This window comes from Pinus tabuliformis, chromosome 2_2, assembly GCF_031772625.1.
Source record: "Pinus tabuliformis cultivar Carrire ecotype Pingquan chromosome 2_2, CPIR1, whole genome shotgun sequence".
Taxonomy (NCBI): domain Eukaryota; kingdom Viridiplantae; phylum Streptophyta; class Pinopsida; order Pinales; family Pinaceae; genus Pinus; species Pinus tabuliformis.
This window is the reverse complement of record NC_142300.1, coordinates 485209696-485229758: the sequence shown is the minus strand read 5'-3', so window position 1 is coordinate 485229758 and position 20063 is coordinate 485209696. Positions and strand designations below refer to the sequence as shown.

The 20063-nt window shown below is 36.5% G+C and overlaps 1 pseudogene; it reads left to right on the top strand.

The window, feature by feature from the left end:
- The first annotated feature begins 3195 nt into the window (after positions 1-3195).
- On the top strand, positions 3196-18875 carry LOC149193465 (DNA replication licensing factor MCM7-like; annotated as a pseudogene).
- Positions 18876-20063: the final 1188 nt, after the last annotated feature.

Here is a 20063-nt window from a genome sequence, read left to right as displayed (position 1 = left end):
TAGGAACCATTTCTTGTAGCAACTTATTCATATTTATCTTCAATTCATCCATGTCTGTCTTCAAATCTATCTTCAAATCATCCATCTTAGCTTCCACGTCAATCATCTTAGCTTCTACACCTTTATTTAAACAGTCCATCTTAGCTTCTACACCTTTCTTTAAACCATCCATCTTAGATTATGTTCCCTTTTGTGCAAGGGACAGTTGTTGCACTTGGTCTTGTAATTTTGATATATCATGTTGCATTTCTTCCTCTTCTTCATGAGTCATGCTAGAGCTTTCAGGTTCCTTACTAGGTGTTTGCATTTTCTTTCCTCGGGGCATCATTTACTGATAATAATGCTCTACTATGCCCTTTGAATTCCTTCAAAATAAATTTTCAAACCAAGCATAAGCAAAAATTTAAGAAAATCTACACACCTTTTTTCACTTTGTAGAAGCTCGATATTGCCTCTGATTTATTTCTGTACTTTCCAATCATCTAGTTCTGAATTTGTGAGCTGTAGTAGCCCTCTGTGTCCTCTTTCCAATGCCACAAGTCTGACCCAAATTGGATTCTCCAAGAAAGAGTTATGTGAAATCTCCCACAGTGACTTTCTTATAGACTAATTCAGTAGAGCGAACTTGTACGACGTGCCACGAGTCACTGTTTCGACCTTTGGATCTGAAACATGCATACAAGAAACTACAACCCGTCCTCTTTCTGTACCTTCTTAAAAAATTTCAATCCGATCCCCAGAGAGAAAGTTATGAAGATTTTCCCCAGGTCACCTATTTTGAATGTAATTCAGGAGTCTGCAAAAAGACCAACTTCCTTAGATCATATCTCTGCAAATATCGCGCGAAAAGCTCTGAAATTCAGACCCAAGATTCAGTGCGATTTCTTCTCAAATGGGTTTTTTTTGTGACTTCTGAAATGTCACAGAAAAAAGTTATAGCGAAAATGCCACGATGACCTGTTTGGAGCAGCGAAACCCTAGAAGCCAAAGCTCTGATACCAAATGTTATGAAACCAGCTCAAGAAAAGATAGAAAAGATAGATGAATGCCTTAGAATTCAGCCTCTTCAAGGGGGCAACCTCCTTTACATTACATAAATGAACAATTCTTCGATGATACAAATGACAAAACCTCCTTTCTATATATAGGAGTCTAAGGAGTCACAATATAATCCAGCCGACCTAACAATAATAATATAAAGCCACAAAAATAACAATAGAGGGATTCTATGGGGCACAGAAATAACAACATGGGGGTTAATAGGGGCACATCAATATAAATAAGGGGTATAACTACAATAGTAATGGGGTAATCACTAGTATTATAGGGACCCAACATGCTTTTGTACATGTGGCATTATCCCATGGTATCACATGGGATAAAGTCTATAAATATGCTAGATTCCCTCATGTGTAATGGGAAAAAAGGTGAACTCATGTTAAATGAATGGGAGAAGATGAAAGTTTATGTATTTAGCTTTGATAAGGTGAAAATGTGAATGTTAGGTGAATATTGTGTATTTAATTTTGCTAATAAATAAATATACTAACCTTGTTCGAACTATTTTTTTCATTGTTAGGTGTACTATTCTTAACTTTTATCATTTACTCTATTTTATTTTAAGTTTAGTTTTCCCTCTATTTTAACTTTTGACAATTGGTATCAAAGCCATACGTATTGAAACAATTGCAATAATTTATATGTAGAAGTTGAAATAGGTATGTTTTTTTCTATGGAAATTAGAGGTGAAGGATATACTAGGTTTAAAGGATTGATTTTTGTCGATTGATCGAGTGGAAAAATAACCCTTTTCGATGAAAAATGAACCCTAGAAATTGCTAGATAGGAAGGACATTACTACATTCCTATAGTATATAGCAAGGAATGTCTACTTCAATGTGGCTTGTGAGGAGAAAACATAAAGAATATGAATAAGGTTGCATGATTTGTATGAGAAAAACAAAACATCAAACAAAATTGTCTTGATAAAGAAGTTGTAGTGCCTATGGTCTTTTAGCATTGCGATCCTTTTGTTTCTTTCTTCTCGTAATCTGACTGTGTATTAATGCTCATTTAGGAATTTTGTTTTCCTTATTCTAGTGTTGTGTGCATTTGTTACCACTATTCAACAAATTTTCTGGATTTCTTGTGCCCTTGGTCAATATTTATCATGTGTTACCTTGTGAGTTCATCATACACACATATTGTTTGTATATTAGTGGAAGATTCCTTCCAAAAAATATTTTAGAGTAAGAATTTGCAGTGGTTGTGATGTACTACTTGTGTATTATTTTAGTTGAAAATATGCAATGATAATACATATCCCAGTAGGAAATGTTAGGTGCATTAAATTTAAAGACTTCATTTTTATAGATAGATTTGAGTGTAGAAATTATACTAACATTGTCTAATTTCATTGTACATTGCAAGTAATGGCATTCATGATGTTGAAACATCATAATAAAAATAAATGTGACTAGTGAAGTTGTGAGGTGTCATTACCTCTAAAAGAGATTATCAAGTGTATATAATCACCAAGTACCATGTACTTTGAAGTCCTTGAAATGGCTAAAAGGTTTGTCTTCAAGTCATGATATTCAAGAAGCAAATTAAAATATCACAAATGATTTAAAATTGATATTTTGTAATTGGTGAACTATTGACACTTTTGTAATAGTTCTGCTTAGTATTTATGAAATTTATGCATAGTTAATTGTGATTTGAAGCATTGACATCATAGATACATTCATACTGTAATAGAACCTTATGAAAATGTCTGAATAGGTGAATCTTTGTAGGAAATTCATGAAGGGGTGGATTTCTCTATTTATGAAGAACAAATGCTCATTGGGCTTTTTTGCATTAAGTTTTCAACACATGGATGAGAACTTGTTGCTGGTGGCAATAACAAATCTATATATGTTTATGATCTAGAAATGAGCATGTGTTCTTTAAAGATAATTGCTCATGAGGTGTTGTAAACATTTTCTTGATCATACATCAACAAGCCTAGTAATTTCTAATTTTGTCAAAGTTGTTCTTATGTTGGATATCCATTATGGCTTTTGCCAATAACCTTAGAAATGCCACTTTCAAAAATTTTAACAAATGCATCTGGTTTATATATTTAGGGGATTGTAATAATAGAGGGTTTTGTATAGCAAGGGTTTAGTTGATTTGTAGGTCCACTGGCTAATGGAATGTTTCAGTGGCGAGCCACAATTATGGGACCTCCTGATAGTCTATGCAGGGGGTGTATTTGTGGTTACTATTCATTTTCCTCCTGATTATCCATTCAAGCCTCCAAAGGTATGCTAATCAGCCATGAAGTCTCTAGATTTGTGCATTTTTTATTTTGGATTTGACAGGTGATATGTTTATTTTTCCATTACTTATATGTCTGCAAGCTTTCTTTCTGATGTTTCTTGGATTGAAGAGTTCATAAATGAGTTTGAATTTTATAGTAGCCTTAAAATTTATCCTTTCTAATGGGAGCATGTGACAACAAAGTTGGGTATTTTAAAGCATATTGAGGCTCTCCTTTTGACAACAAAGTGTAACATCCCTAGTTCAATGACTTGTCCAGTTTTTGATGGATTTCATTGTTGAGATGACCGATGGTAGAACCTTTTTATTGAACCTAGGAAATAGCAATCATATTAATTACAAAATGGTTCAAAATTATCATGTAATTTTTTACATGAAATAGAACTGATTGTTGCAGTTTGTGTTTCCTAGGTTCTCTAAGAGCTTGTTAGAGAATTAAACACAGTCAAAAGTACCATGCTCTCTTAAAAATCCTGCTAAAATTGTGTGAAAGGAGTAACCTTGATATATTTAAAGTTCATAACTCGGATTTGAACTTCTATTCCTAAATTCTTTTCAAGATCTATCTGGATAGCACGTAATTAATTTATCATTCAATATCATTTCCTTATTTGAGCTAATTTTGAAACCCAAGGAATTATCTTCATGATGGAACACCTTTGCGCTCATGGATTACTATTATTCTTATTGCTAAGCACCCTCTCCCCACTGTTATAGATCATCATGGCTGAATCTCTTAGTTCGAAATTGGAAGTGCATCAAAGATCCAACTCTCTTCCTGGGATAAAAATAGTTCATGCTATAAAAATAATCAATCACTCTCAATTCGCAGATAATACCAATTTATTTGGGGGAGTCTCTCGAATCATTGCCGGCAGGTTTAATTTTATCTTGGATCTTTTCCTCCAAGCTTCTAGAGGGAAAATAAATGAGCAATTGCATGTTGAAAAATGTTCCTCAATCTTCGCTAAATCGTATTGCTTGTGCACTATCATTTCCTTACAAACCCATTTGGAAATATTTCTCCTATCTTGATATGCCTATATGCCTTTCTTCTCTCTCATCTACTTTGTGGTAGAGCATTATAGATAAGTTCAAATTGAAATTAGCTCAATGGGGTGCCCACTAGATAAACGTGGCTGGTAAAATGATTCTTCTCAAGTCTGTCCTCTCAACTTTACCAAAATTTCAATTTATTGGCCTTCTAGCTCCTTTGGGGGTCAAACAACAAATCTCTCATCTCCTCTGCAAGTTTTTATGGAAAGCAGGTACACCACTAGGAAATATCGTCTGGCTAAGTGGGGTACTATTTGTCCCTATAGAAAGAATGGAGATTTAGGAATCAAAGACCTTAGGAGTGGGGTACTATTTGTCCCTTAATGAATCTAGCATTAGGGCCAAAGCTCTTGTTTGGGTGTGAAACAACAAATCTCTCATCTCCTCTGCAAGTAGGTACACCAACAGGAAATATTGTCTGGCTAAGTGGGGTACTATTTGTCCCTATAATAAGAATGGAGATTTAGGAATCAAAGACCCCTCCTTATTGAATCTAGCATTAGGGCCAAAGCCCTTTTGGGAATTGGTCACACAAAGAAAGTTATTCAACATAAATACTTCAGCGTGTCCTCTTCATTCTCAAAATGGATCCCAAATATTGAGATTACTCAAGATAACTCACCCCCTTCTCCTTGAGAAGCTCACTTGGTTACCTAGAAATAGAAGACAAATCTTCTTTGCCATTGATAGTATTTTGGGTAATCCACCTATGCAATTTGATCAGGTTGATTCATGAATTTTGTGATTGGCTATCTCGACACTCTTTGATTACCCTCTATGATATTTCTTCATAGAATGAAGCAGGGTAATGGGTTGAATAGACCTTCATTCTAGTCCTAGTCCACTCTTTTCAGGGATTGACCCTTTTCGGATGTGTTGCTATCTCCAGATCCAAGAGAAACTGTAGGGGCTAGTGGGCACCTTCTTACTCTTTTAAGCAGGGGTATCTCCATCATATTTCCTCCCTTCCTTTCCAGAGGCACCGTTTCCTAAGGTAAATTCATTCTGCTAGCTATTAGTGCATAACAAGCTCCTGAGTCCCTACTGCAAATAATTTAAATATGGGACCACTAGCCCCACTGATTGTGCGTTATGCCAAAAAGCAGAAGAAACAGAGCAACATCTCTTTCTATAATGTGACTTCACAAGGCAAGTTTCGCAGTTCCTTCTACAGAGCATTAGTCATCGATACATTTAGGCCACATCATGCATATAATTGTTTAATAAGTGGGTTTACCAATATGATGGATCCTTCCACCAAAATATAGTCTTTAAAGTTAATATACCATTAGGTATGCATTCTATAGATATGTAAAGTTCAATAAGTAAAGTTCCACATCTGATGCAGGTAGGTTAGAAACTTTTTTTTGGTTGCATATGTCTAGAATATGTAGTTTTTTGAAACATTCCATTTAGTGAATTTTTTATTTGATCTATGTTTTCTCTATATTGATTATTTTATTCATTAATTTCAAACACATGTAGGTACGTTTTACAAGGTGATGAAAAAGAATAAATAGAAGTGTTATGAAACCATCTCACAAAAAGATAGAAAAGATACTAGATGGATGCCTTATAATTCAGCCTCTTCGAGGAGGCAACATCCTTTACATTACACAAATGAAAAATTCTTGGATGATACAAATGAAAAAACCTCCTTTCTATATGTAGGAGTCCAAGGGGTCAGAATATAACCAATCCGACCTAACAATAATAATATAAAGGCACAAAAATAACAATAGAAGGATTCTATGGGGCACAATAATAACAATATGGGGACAATGTGGGCACAACAATATTAATAAGGGATACAACTACAATAGTAACGGGGGAATCACTAGTATTATAGGGACCTAACATGCCCCTCTCCTTCAAAAAAGTGTTGTCCTCAACGCTTGAGTAGTTTTGGATGCTTCTGTATAAAATTATCATCCTCCCATGTGGAATCTTCAGCGGATAAGTTCTTCCACTTGATAAGGTACTCCGAAATTGATCGATTTTGTAGCTATCGAGTTCTTGTTTCTGTGACTGCTTATGGTTCTAATATAATTTTTCCTTCCTCTTCAAGTTCTGGAAATATTGTTTGAACTGGGAGCTTGTTGCCTATAACCTTATTTAAACATGAAACATGGAAAACTGGGTGCACTCGGGAAGCTACAGGAAGCTCTAATTTGTATGCCATAGTACCAATCTTTTGCAACACCTTGTACGGACCATAATACTTTGGTGATAATTTATTATCCTTCTTAGCTTGCTTGAGGGACATTTGTTTATATGGTTGTAGCCGTAGGAATACCCAGTCACCTACATCAAAACTTCTTTCGCTGCAATGTTGATCTACCTATTGTTTCATTCTATTCCGTGCCAACACAAGGTTATCCTTTAAGAGTTGGAGAACTTGTTGTTGATGATCGATTTGATGTTCCACTGCTTGAACCTTATAATTTTCTCTTAAATATGATGTGATGGATGGTGGTTGATATCCATAAAGTACCATAAATGGGGTCACTTTTTTTGCAGTATGGAAGGAAGTGTTATACCACCATTCAACTAGAGGCAACCATTTGACCCATTGTGTCTATTTATCAGATACAAAGCAACGAATATATCCTTCCAAACATTTATTTACTATCTCAGTTTTCCCATCAGATTGAGGATGATAAGATGAGTTATGAGCTAACTGAGTACCACGACAAGAAAATAATTCTATCAAAAAATTTCCATTGAAAATGGGATCTCTGTCACTTACAATAATCTTTGGGTTTCCATGTAGCTTTTGAATTGTTTCCATAAATGCAGTAGAAACTGTACTGGCTTTCAATGGATGTGATAATGCACAAAAGTGTGCATACTTGGTAAGTCTGTCAACTACCACCATGATGACACTCTTTCCCTCAGACTTGGGTAAACCTGTGATAAAATCCATTGAAACCTCGTCCCAACATTGGCTTGGAATGGATAAAGGTTGTAATAGACCTGGGGTCTTAATTGTTTCAACTTTATTTTGTTGGAAAACCAAACATTCTGCCACAAAATTTTGAATATCCGATTTAAGGCCATCCCAAAAAAATTCCTTTTTAACCCTGTGGTAAGTTTTTAAAAATCCTGAGTGCCCTCCTAAGGGAGAAGTGTGCAATTCCATAAGAATCTTTTGTTTGAGTTGGGAATTTTTATAGAGGTATAAGTGATCTTTGTACCATAACGAATCATTTTTCCAACTAAATGTATCAGATGTATTGGAATCTTGTTGTAACTTTCGAATAAGTGCCCACACTTCTTCATCATTCTTCCATTCCTCCCTTGCTTCGTTTATCCAATTTGGTTGGATAATAGAAATGGTGAACAACAATGCTTCCACATCCTCATTCTTTCTTGAGAGTGCATCTGCCACAACATTTTTCTTCCCTTTTTTGTAGATGACTTCAAAGTCATAACCCAACATCTTTGTGACCCATTTTTGTTTCTCTTTAGAGGATAATCTTTGTTCTAAAAAGTATTTAAGGCTATCATGATCCGTTTTTACCTTGAAGTGTCTTCCCATTAGGTAGGGTCGCCATTTCTTAAGTGCATGTAGTATTTCCAACATTTCCTTCTCATAAATAGCTTTGTGTAAATACTTTCCCTTGATTGGACGACTTTTGAAAACAATGGGCCTTTCATCTTGCACTAAAATAACACCAATTCCACTTCCTGAAGCATAACATTCCACAACAAAGGTTTTTGTGAAGTCTGGTGTAGCTAAGACCGGTGCTTGGAACATTGCCTCTTTAAGATGTTCGAAGGCCTTTGTTGCTTCTGGAGTCCATGCAAATGCATCTTTCTTCAATAATGTTGTTAGAGGTGCTGCTATTCTCCCATAATTCTTAACAAACTTGTGATAATACCTTGTCAACCCGAGAAATCCTCACAGATGCTTTATGGATGTGGGGATTTTCCATTCCTTAATGGCTTTAATTTTGCTAGGGTCTACCTTAACTCCTTCATGAGATACAATATGACCCAGATATTCCACCTCTTGTACTCCAAAGAAACATTTGGATCTCTTTCCATATAATTGTTTCTCCTCCAATAGTTGTAGCACCCTGTCAACATTTTCAACATGATCCTTCCAAGGCTTTTTGTAGATTAGTATATCATCAAAAAATACTAACACAAATTTTCTAAGGAAGGGTTTGAAAATGGAATTCATCAAACCTTGAAATGTAGAAGGTGCATTGGTAAGGCCAAAAGGCATGACCAAAAATTTGTAATGACCCTCATGAGTTCTAAATGTTTTTTTTGGAATGTCTTTAGTCTTCATTCTGATTTGATGATATCCTGAATGAAGATCCAACTTGCTGAAGTAAATTGATCCATGCAATTCATCCAATAATTCATCAATGACAGGAATGGGAAACTTGTCTTTGATAGTGAGCTTGTTGAGCTCCCTATAATCCAGAAACACGCACCATGATCCATCCTTCTTGTGCACCAATACTACTGGAGTAGAGAAAGAACTTTGACTAGGCTGAATTATACAAACCTCTAGCATTTCTGCAACCATACGTTCAATTTCACTCTTTTGGAAATAGGGATATCCGTATGGCTTGATGTTCAGAGGAACACTTCCTGGAATCAAATGAATAGCATGATCATGATCACGAATAGGTGGGAGACCTTTGGGAGTCTCAAATACCTTGGTGTTGGAAATAATACTGAGAGGGGGGGTGAATCAGTATTATCACATTAATAAAACTTTTTCATTTCCATAATCAGATTCATATATGCTACTTCCACAACTTCTTATGATTAAGTTAATTGATCTTCAATGAGTGCATTAGAACATTATCAACCATATTATCAGATAACAGATGCAGTAATAGAGAATAGATCATCACACATAAGGCACACACATGAACACCATGATATAAGGTGGAAACCCAATGCGGGAGAAAAACCACCTGCTGCAAGTCATCTCAATCTTCTTCTTAATAAGAAAATCCTTTTACAATATTTGTACTGGTGCAGTCTTATACTAGTACAGGAGCTACAACCCCCTTTGCTCTTGTACTAGCCGATCCATTTACTAGTACTTAGGCTGCTACCTGCTACATTGCTCCAAAGATCTCCCTTAGCTTTTGTACTAGCTTAGATACTAGTACATAGGCGCTGGCCTACAATCTTCTCTCCTCCAGGTACCACGTTTCATCAATTTTCAGACTGGATACACTGAAGCACAACACATAATCTGAAAGGCCACTTTTCATCCAATTTTCATACTGGACCCAACAACAACATTGAAGCTCATAATCAAACAACCTTCTGAATCACCCAATCACCAGATCCACACATATACAATGATATTATGAGAGTTATCAACCAGATCTAGTACATAAAGATAAGTCATTAATCATGCTGTTGTCTGAACTCAATACCAATAACCAAACATCAGTTATGCACCCAAAACCCTGCAGAATAGTCAAAGGCAGTTAAAACAAATTTTAAGCAGGGATTGCAACTTCACTGGTATAGATCTGCGGATATCTGTACTACCTCCGCACCTGCGCCTTCTGTGGCGCCTCCGCACTGCGCCTTCTGTGGCGCCTCTGTGGCGTCTCCGCACTGCGCCTTCTGTGGCGCCTCCGCACTGCGCCTTCTGTGGCGTCTCCGCACTGCGCCTTCTATGGCGCCTCCGCACTACACCCTCTGTGGCATCTCTGCACTGCGCCTTCTGTGGCGCCTCTGCACTGCGCCTTCTGTGGCGCCTCCGCACTGCGCCTTCTGTGGCGCCTCCGCACTGCGCCTTCTGTGGTGCCTCTGTGGCGTCTCCGCACTGCGCCTTCTGTGGCGCCTCCGCACTGCGCCTTCTATGGCGCCTCTGTGGTGTCTCCGCACTGCGCCTTCTGTGACGCCTCTGCACTGCGCCTTCTGTGGCGCCTCTGCACTGTGCCTTCTGTGGCGCCTCCACATTGCGCCTTCTCTGGCGCCTCTGCACTGCGCCTTCTGTGGCGCCTCTTGTGGCGTCTCCGCACTGCGCCTTCTGTGGCGCCTCTGCACTGCGCCTTCTGTGGCGCCTCTGCACTGCGCCTTCTGTGGCGCCTCTGTACTGCACCTTCTGTGGTGCCTCCGCACTTCCGCAGCTGCAGCGCTCGAGAGATCACCCTTCACAGATTCACTTTCAACTTCACTTTCATAGATCAAACTTTCAAAACAATAACCCAATATTTCAGATCTTAAGATATTCAATTGCAAGGATGAATTAGGCAAGTGATCTCCTTTGCTTTATATAGGCTTAGGCCTTTCACAATACCACGGGCCAAAATCATAGGATCAAAAAACTGTTGGACTAATACCATGAACCAACCATGAAAGTACGTGAGATCAACACTTTTGACGAAGTACCATGGTCCAAAACCATAGGTTCAAATACCAAGGACTAACTACCATGGACCAAAGGTAAGTTCTCCAACATATGCGCGCTTTTCCTCATAGGTTCAAATACCAAGGACTAACTACCATGGACCAAAGGTAAGTTCTCCCAACATATACGCGCTTTTCCTCATAGGTTCAAATACCAAGGACTAACTACCATGGACCAAAGGTAAGTTCTCCAACATATACGCGCTTTTCCTTGCATGAAAGTGCGTGAACTTTTTCTCTACGTGAAATAAACTTTTCTCTGCATAAAAGTGCGTGAAATTTTCTCTACATGAAATAAACTTTTCTCTGCATAAAAGTGCGTGAACTTTTCTCTACATGAAATAAACTTTTCTCTGCATAAAAGTGCGTGAACTTTTCTCTACATGAAATAAACTTTTCTCTGCATATAAGTGCGTGAACTTTTCTCTACACTATAATTTATTATCTGAGATGAGTGGGTTGCCATCAAGTACAACATATGTATCATAATGCCAACACTTGGAATGATTTTCCATGAATTTTTGGAGATATGGAGAAATAGTTGATTTCGATGTGGAAACATCTAGCGAACATAATTGTGCAATTACACCTCGTTGTTCCTTTTTTAGAAGCTTTGTCATACCGTTAGAGCTGATTATATTTCTCAATTTTCCCTACAATACCTCTTAATTCAACTTCCTTTCCTTCTACAAAAAATTTCATGAAAATTTCTTGAAAATTAAAAACTATTGTACCCAAGGATTGTAGCCATTGGACTCCTAGTACAACATCAGCACCTCCCATTGCAATGGAAAGCATTGGACTATTCAATACATATTCTCCCATGGATAGCTTGATATTATGGCACTTTCTAGAGAAATTTATGGTTCCTCAACTTGCAACCATCACTTGACACTCTGGTGTTGGATATAGGAAGCAATTCAATTCTTTTGCTATCTTACAATGAATAAAATTGTGGGTACTTCCTGAATCAATCAGCACTATTACCTTTTTCTTCTTGATATGTCCTTCTATCTTGATAGTTTGAGGAGTGGTAATTCCAGCCAATGCATTACAAGATATGGTCGGATTCATTACTTCTTTATCTAGGGTTTGTTCTTGGAGTATATCCTCTTCTTTTAACATTTCTTGTTCCTTTTCTTCCTCCTCTTCACAATCTATGTAGAATAATTTCTTCTCAACCCACTTATGACCTTTAGTGTATTTGCTATCACAACTGTAACAAAGCCCTTTTACTCTTTTTTCTTCCAATTCTTGTGGTGTCAACCTTATAGCTTGTGGAAGGCTAGGGGAAGCAACACTTCCATCTTTATAGTTGTGAGTGGTAGGCTTTCTGGTTGCCATAATTTTGCTTTCCAATTTTTCTTGATAATCTGAATGCCTTCTCCAATGAATCAAGTTCCCAAAGGTGAACCTCATGTTGGATATTATCCTTTAAAGTCCCTAGGAACACATCAATTCTATGCTCCTCTGGAATATCTTTTACCCTTATGTTCAATTTTTGGAAGTCCTCAATGTGCTCCATCATTGAACCCTTTTGTTTGAGACTTATCAATTGGCTAAAAAAAGTGTTGCTTTTTGTATCCTCATAATGTGCTGTCATTTCTTCCGTAAAAATTGCCCAAGTGACAATTTGTTTACGAGAGCAAAGCCATCGATACCATATAAACTGATTTGGTTCCAAATATAAAGTTGCAATACGTACCTTTTGTGTGTTTTGCACATTATGGAGATCGAAAAATTTCTCCATCTGTAGTATCCATGTTGCAGGATCCTTGCCATTAAAATTCCTCATATCGATTTTTGGAATATGGTGGTTCTTCGATCCAATGTTAGAGTCTATGAAATCATGATTAACATTTATTTTGTTCTCATCATGAGTTTCCTTTACTACCCTTTCACCATTAGTAAGCATTTCTTGTAGAAACTTTGTCAAATCTGTCTTCAAATCTTCCATGCCTGTCTTCAAATCTGTCTTCAAATCTATCTTCAAATCATCCATCTTAGCTTCCACATCATTCATCTTAGCTTCCATGCCATACATCTTAGCTTCTACATCTTTCTTTAAACCATCCATCTTAGATTCTGTTACTTTTTGTGCGAGTGACATTTGTTGCATTTGGTCTCGTAATTTTTATATATCATGTTGCATTTCTTCCTCTTCTTCATGAGTCATGCTAGAGCTTTCAGGTTGCTTACTAGGTGTTTGGATTTTCTTTCCTCAGGTCATCAGTTACCGATAATAATGCTTTACTATTCCCTTTGAATTTCTTCAAACTAATTTTTCAAACAAAGCTTATGCAAAAATGAAAAAAAACTACACAACTTTTTTCACTTTGTAGGAGCTCGATATTGAATTTGATGTATCTCTGTACTTTCAGATCTTCCACTTCTAAAATTGTGATCTGAAATAGCTCTCTGCGTCCTCTTTTCCATGCCACCAGTCTGATCAAATTTAGATTCTCCAAGAAAGAGTTATGCACAATCTCCCAAGATGACCTGATTATATACCTTTTCTGAAGAGCGAACTTGTATGAAGTGCCACGTGTCACTGTTTTGACCTTCATATCTAAAATATATATATAGGAAATGATAATCTGTCCTCTTTCTATAACTTCTGACGAAATTTTAATCTGATGCTCAAAACAAAAGTTATGAAGATTTTCCTCAGGTCACCTGTTTGGAATGTAATTTGGGAGTCTGCAAAAAGGCCAACTTCCTCATATCATATCTCCGCAAATACAGTGCAAAAAGCTCTGAAATTCGGACCCAAGGTTCAAAACGACTTCGGCCCAAATGGGCTTTTTTTGTAGCATCTGAAATGTCGCAGACAAAAAGTTATAGTGCAAATTCCATGATGACCTGTTTGGAGCAGTGAAACCCTAAAATCCAAAGCTCTGATACCAAATGTTATGAAACCAGCTCACAAAAAGATAGAAAAGATAGATGAACGCCTTATAATTCAGCCTCTTCGACGAGGCAACCTCCTTTACATTACACAAATGAACAATTCTTGGATGATACAAATGACAAAACCTCCTTTCTATATAGAGGAGTCCAAGGGGTCACAATATAACCAAGCTGACCTAACAATAATAATATAAAGGCACAAAAATAATAATAGAGGGTTTCTGGGGCACAATAATAACAATATGGGGACAATGTGGGCACAACAATATTAATAAGGGATACAACTACAATAGTAATGGGGGAATCACTAGTATTATAGGGACCTAACAAGAACTGCTTGCTAAGTATGGGGACATCTATAACAAGCTTACATGTTCTTTAGCTCCATAAATATTTGGACATGAGGATTTAAAAAAATCTCTACTTCTACTTCTTGTTCGTGCCCCCACTAGAAAACGCAAGGATGGAATGAAGGTACTGTTATTTTACTGAAGAGTTATGTAACATCCTCATCCCAAATCTACCCAAGTAACCGGACAACCAGGGTAAATATGCGATGAGAGGCCACTATAATGGGATTCAACCTCCTAGGTGACCGTAAGGAAGTGGAATTGATGAAAACTCACAACACAAACCTTCTATACCTACTACGGGACTCCCAAAAGCCTTCCTAGTCATCGCCATGACCAATCCCTCGGTTCCATTTTGGTTTTAGACCATTAAACCCTTAGATGCTCCCTTGATATTGACAACGGTGCATCTAGGAGGCTCCAAGTGCTCCCAAAGTAGGCATGGGTGCATCTGGGGACTTTTCTCCTCAGACCTATGCTTGCAACTCTAGGATTTGTGCCACATTTTCAGGCCCAGAGCCCACGTCACTTCCCAAAACTCAATGACACCTTCATAAATGAATTTACACAATCAAACAATGACACATTTACAAAAACATTTAAAAGGATTAGACTGGACACCTACTAGCCATGATAGGAATTTTGTCAAACATATCACAAATATGAAACCTATAGGTCTTACTAGTAGAGTTGAGCATAGGGGTATCATATTTATCTCATATTCACTACGAGGCATTATTTTCTTATCACATTAGCCTCATTATCATCTATTAGGCCATAGATAAATTGTTCATTCATTTACAAATCAAAACATGAGGAGAGGTGTACATCATCATTTTCATAATACATGCTTATAAACAACATAATAACAAAAGAAATATCAAGGATACATTAGCCATAGAATCCACATATAAACCAATACATTTACACATACGATACCAAGTAGTGAACCTCTTATTAATGAATGCAAAAGCCAACCTAGTATGGGATGACGACATTCCACTGGAGCATATATTGGTTGAGCCAAATCTCTCTTCAGTCAATCACCCCCATGCCATATTCCAAGCATGAATGTGGGACTCAAACCAAAAGAACCAACTAGGGCATCCCGAGGCTAAATCACATCACCCTCATCAATAGAAACTAGGCTTTACCACAATCCACACTAGATCACCAGGCCAAAACAATAAACATGTAATGATAGGCTTTACCATGATCTCCACCAGATCACTAGGCCCAAACAAACATGGATGCCACTGGATTTCTCGACCTACACCGTGACGAATATTCTTGTCTCCTAGTCTCTAGGCTTTACAACAATCCACACCGGATCACTAGGCCGTAATTGAGACACCAGTCTCTAAGCTTTACAACAATCCAGACTAGATCAATAGGCCCTAACCAAGACTCAACTCTCTAGGATTCATCGCATATCCCATATTTGGATTACCAGGTTTGATGGAGAGCACCCAACTCTATTATTTACCGTATATCCCGCCATTCACCAATTAAGGATTCCTAGGCCCACCGAGGCAACACAAAATCTAGCTTTACCGTAACCCACAGTCTGGTTCAGGGGTTACTAGGCCATGTGTTCTTTTATCCAAAGATCCACCTCACTCAACTTCAAATCCATATGGCAATCCAGCTCAACAAAAACATGAGAACCCCATCACACCATGGCTATCCGTAAATGGAAAGGCTAGGCTGAAAAACATTTTCACACTTGGAAAAACCCATGCCAATGTTAGAAAGTAAACCACGAACACACATGCAACACCATGCATGCCAAATATAGCAAGGAAACCACACATGCAAATCAATACCTGCAAAGAATCCTACTGTAGTTACTTGATCCTTCTCTTCCTTGTTTTATCCTTCCTTCCTCTTGCCTTCTTTTCCTTTCTTGATCCAATGCCAAACTGATCCAAAAGAACTCTAAGTGTTCAAGGGTGAGAGAGAGAGTAATGAAAGAGCTCCAGAACTGAACTAAAAAAATCTTACAAACTAATCCTCGGAAGCATTTTTATTAATAAGGCCTCTATTTTATTCGTTTTCCATTATTTTCCTTCATTTTCCTCCTCACATGAAACATGTAACCTTTCACCTTCCTTTTCTCCTTATTTCCATTATTTTCATAAATAAAATGCCAATTAATGCCACTTTTCCTTTCCAAATGCCTTATCCATTGCCTTTCCCAATTTCCCTAGCCATAATAAACTAATGAAAACCCACACTAGGATGCCTTGCCCAACATTTAGCTTGGAATAAGTGTCCCATCAACCATAGTTATCATTTTTCCTTTATTAACTTTTATTACATGGAATTTTCACCAAGGTTGTTCCAAGATGTTACAGAGAAACTTGATTATCCTGTTGGTGATTATCTGAGAAAAATTCCTTATTATTCTCGCTTATCTACTCTTTGGAGTCTATCTACAAAGGAAAATTTATATTTATTGCTCACATTTCTATTTTGGTTGGAAATAAGAGGTGACCTGCATGTCTGTTTTATGGGAGATCTTGGAGTTGCAAAGAGTCAGTTGTTGAAACACATGATTAGTGTGGAACCTCGAGGGGTTACACCACAGGTTGAGGAAGCAGTGGTGTTGGTATGACAACTATTTTTTAAAGGGATCCGGTCACTCAATGAAATGTTCCTTGAAGGCAGGTCCTGGTATGTTTTTGAGATTTATTCTTTCCAATGTTTAAAGTTTTGGTTTCTTTGGATTTGGAAATTGTTTTAGCTTAGACATAATGCATTAGAGGTTTCACCAACATATATATTTCGGCACCTTCAGAGTAGTGACATAAATAATGGATCTTTTATGTGATGAATCAGGTGCTATGGATGAGACAGACCATACTGTTATTCATGAAATGATGGAGCAACAAATTGTCAGCATTGCAAAGGTGGGCATAACAACATCTATAAATGCACGGACGATTGTTCTGGTTGTCTCTACTACTATTTTCATTCAGTTTGAAGGTATCTTCATATGAGGTCCTATGATGAATATGAGTTTTTGAATCTCATGAATTCTAGAGATAGATCTCATGGAATTGCATCAACCTAGTGGGACGCACAGAAGGTGTCTTGTATAGAAGTAAAGGCTTTTGTTTTATCAATGTTTTTTATAGAAGAGATATGTAATTGGAATATTGTGCTTATTGGGAGATTCATTCATCTTTCTTTTTAACTAGAGCTTTTGTGTGTCTATTCGTCTCACTTTTCCTTGTTAAACTTGTTATGTGCTCTTCAGTTCTGGATCTTGGATTGAAAGTACAACGTACATTTTCATTTTTTGAGATGTAAACCATTAGGATACATTAGAGGATGGAGAAATTTGAAACACATTTAAACTCATTTATTGACTTGTACAAAGATCCTAGTGCCCTTAATTTTCCTCCTATTCAGGAACTAGAATTGGAAAAAAAAGATTAATCTATTTTTACCGTGATTTTGTTTCCTTGCTCATAGATATTTTTTGTTTTACATTACTTGTTTTAAATTAGTATCTTTTTATTTAAGCTTTAACTATATATAGTTTTCTCAAGTTCCTTTTCGTGCTTTTATTTCCATAGCTAATTAACATTTCCTTATATACTCTTCACTTGAAAGGAGAGTATGGATCATGTTTGCTTTCTGGTATTTTAGTGTACATTGTATCCTACTTCTATGATGGAACTTTAATTTTGAGTTGTGTTTTATACTATGTTGTTCATTACCACGGGGGTCAGTATGATCTACGAAGAACACCTGCAGAGAATATCAAACTTCCTCTGACATTTCTTTCTCGTTTTGATTTCTTGTGGATGATACTTGACAAATTCGATATGGATAGTGATCTGGAAATGGTACGCCATGTGTTATATGTGCATCAAAAGTGTGAGCCAAAATATTTTGGCTTTACTCCTCTTGAGTCTTCCATCCTTAGGTGAATTGTTGTCACCTCTTCTTTAGATATTGATTCTCAAACATTTGTACTCTAATGCTGAACATTTTTTAATATTATGATGGTTAATATTCTCTGGGACTTATATAGTAGCTGCAAGAAGGGTATCACCTTCTATGCCTAAAGACCTTACCGAATATATTTCTATTGCTTATTCTTCCATGAGACAAGAGGAAGAAAAAAGTTATGCACCACATTCTTACACCACTTCCATAACAATTCTAAGAATTTTTCACATCTCAATGGTAATTTACCTATTCCTTTGTGCAATTACCTAGTGTTACATGCGAATTCTAGGAGAAGTGACTTTTCAAGTTCTCATCTCTTCAAGACTAGAGTGGATTTGTGACTAAGAAACAAAATTAATCCAAATTTAGCCTTTTAATATTAGAAACACATTTATTTATAAAATATTATGTATGTTTCTTTCGTCTGGATTTATTGTTCATAGGCCCTACGTTAGCTTAGATTCTCAGAAATAGTGGCTCAAAGTGATGTAAATGAATCCCTCAGGCTTATGAAAATGTATAATTTATCCTTATATGCTGACAAAAGAAATAAAATTGCTTTGGATGCCATATATGACATCTATTCAATCATAAGGGATGAATCTTCGAGAATGAATACTATGGATGTACGCTATGCTAATGCCCTGAACTTGATTTCTTGAAAGGTGCTCTCCACAAACTGTATTGAACATGATAAATATCATTAGTTCAAATTTTGTAATCAAGGTTGGTTTAAATGCATCTAATTGGGTCTCTTGCATGCATTCTTACACTTAAGCTCAACTAAAGGAGTGCTAGGAAGAGTCTACAACATTGAACGTGTGGAAAATTGATCCTAATACATTTGGTATTCATTTTATTGATGCCTAAAATGTCCAAGAAGAGAATAATTTATCATATAGTTGTAAAGTAAATATCCTCATTTTTCAACTCTTTTAGCAAAGAGAGTTTTGTTTTTTAGATGTCTGTGAACTGCTATGAAACTCAAGGTTGAGTTTCCTCTTGGAAAACTCACAAGGTTAGATGTGTCAAGAATTATATTTTGAATAGTGATTGCGTGTGGACTTCCATGAACATGACACTGGGACAACAATCAAGAGTTCTATTATGAAGTGTCATTGTATGCACTTATGTAAAAAATATGTGTTTCCGGATAAAATCTATATGGTTTCTATTGTACATGGTTCCATGTCTTTCTTGCTTTTAAGCTTAACCTTCAACTATTTCTTAAGATTTAGTTTAAGAAAAATTGGTGGCCAAATCCCATCAATTACAACAAAGATCCATATGAAATTTAAGTTTGCAACAAAGCATGGAACTAGGTAGATAGGAAATGTTGAAATAAGGATAGGTATGCTTTGAATTCTTTTTATTTGCAACAATGTTATTGTTAGGTGGAAAGATCTAGAAAACCATCCCTTGTTTCTGAAAATTGATGTGATTTCTTCCTTTATTGAAAATGGTAAAGGAGGAACAAAACTATTACTAACATAGCTTCTTGAACAGTGGCATATTCTAAACTATGAACAAGTTTTCATGGGCATGTCACATGAAAATATTAGGAATGAATTATTGTTTTGTTAATATAGGTAGGCACCCTATGTAAGTTTCACTTTTTTTATTAAGTCAAATGTTGGGAAGTTATGCAGAGATTAAACATGAAAATTTTGCAAGGAAACAAGTCGAACTTTGATAATCCTTACACTAGACATATTTTATTGTCTTGAAAAATCAATATTAGCTAAATTTAATCTTCAAGGATAGGAGAAGTTGACGCTGAGTCTATTTTTAATGTTTAATGAAAACAAATTAGTCTGATAACATAATAAATGGAGTAACTTGATGAAAACAAAATTGTCCTCAACCATTGGATTTTTGTCACTGTTACTTTTTCATAGTAATGTACAATTGGATTTTGTCGTGATTCATTTTGTCATTGGATTGGGCCTTTTTCTCATTTTTGTTTTCATTCTCAAACATTAGATTTTTTTCAATATGTTGGAAAACTTTGTGGGAGTGAAATTTCTAGTTTTTCCACATTTGAAGATAGTTATTTCA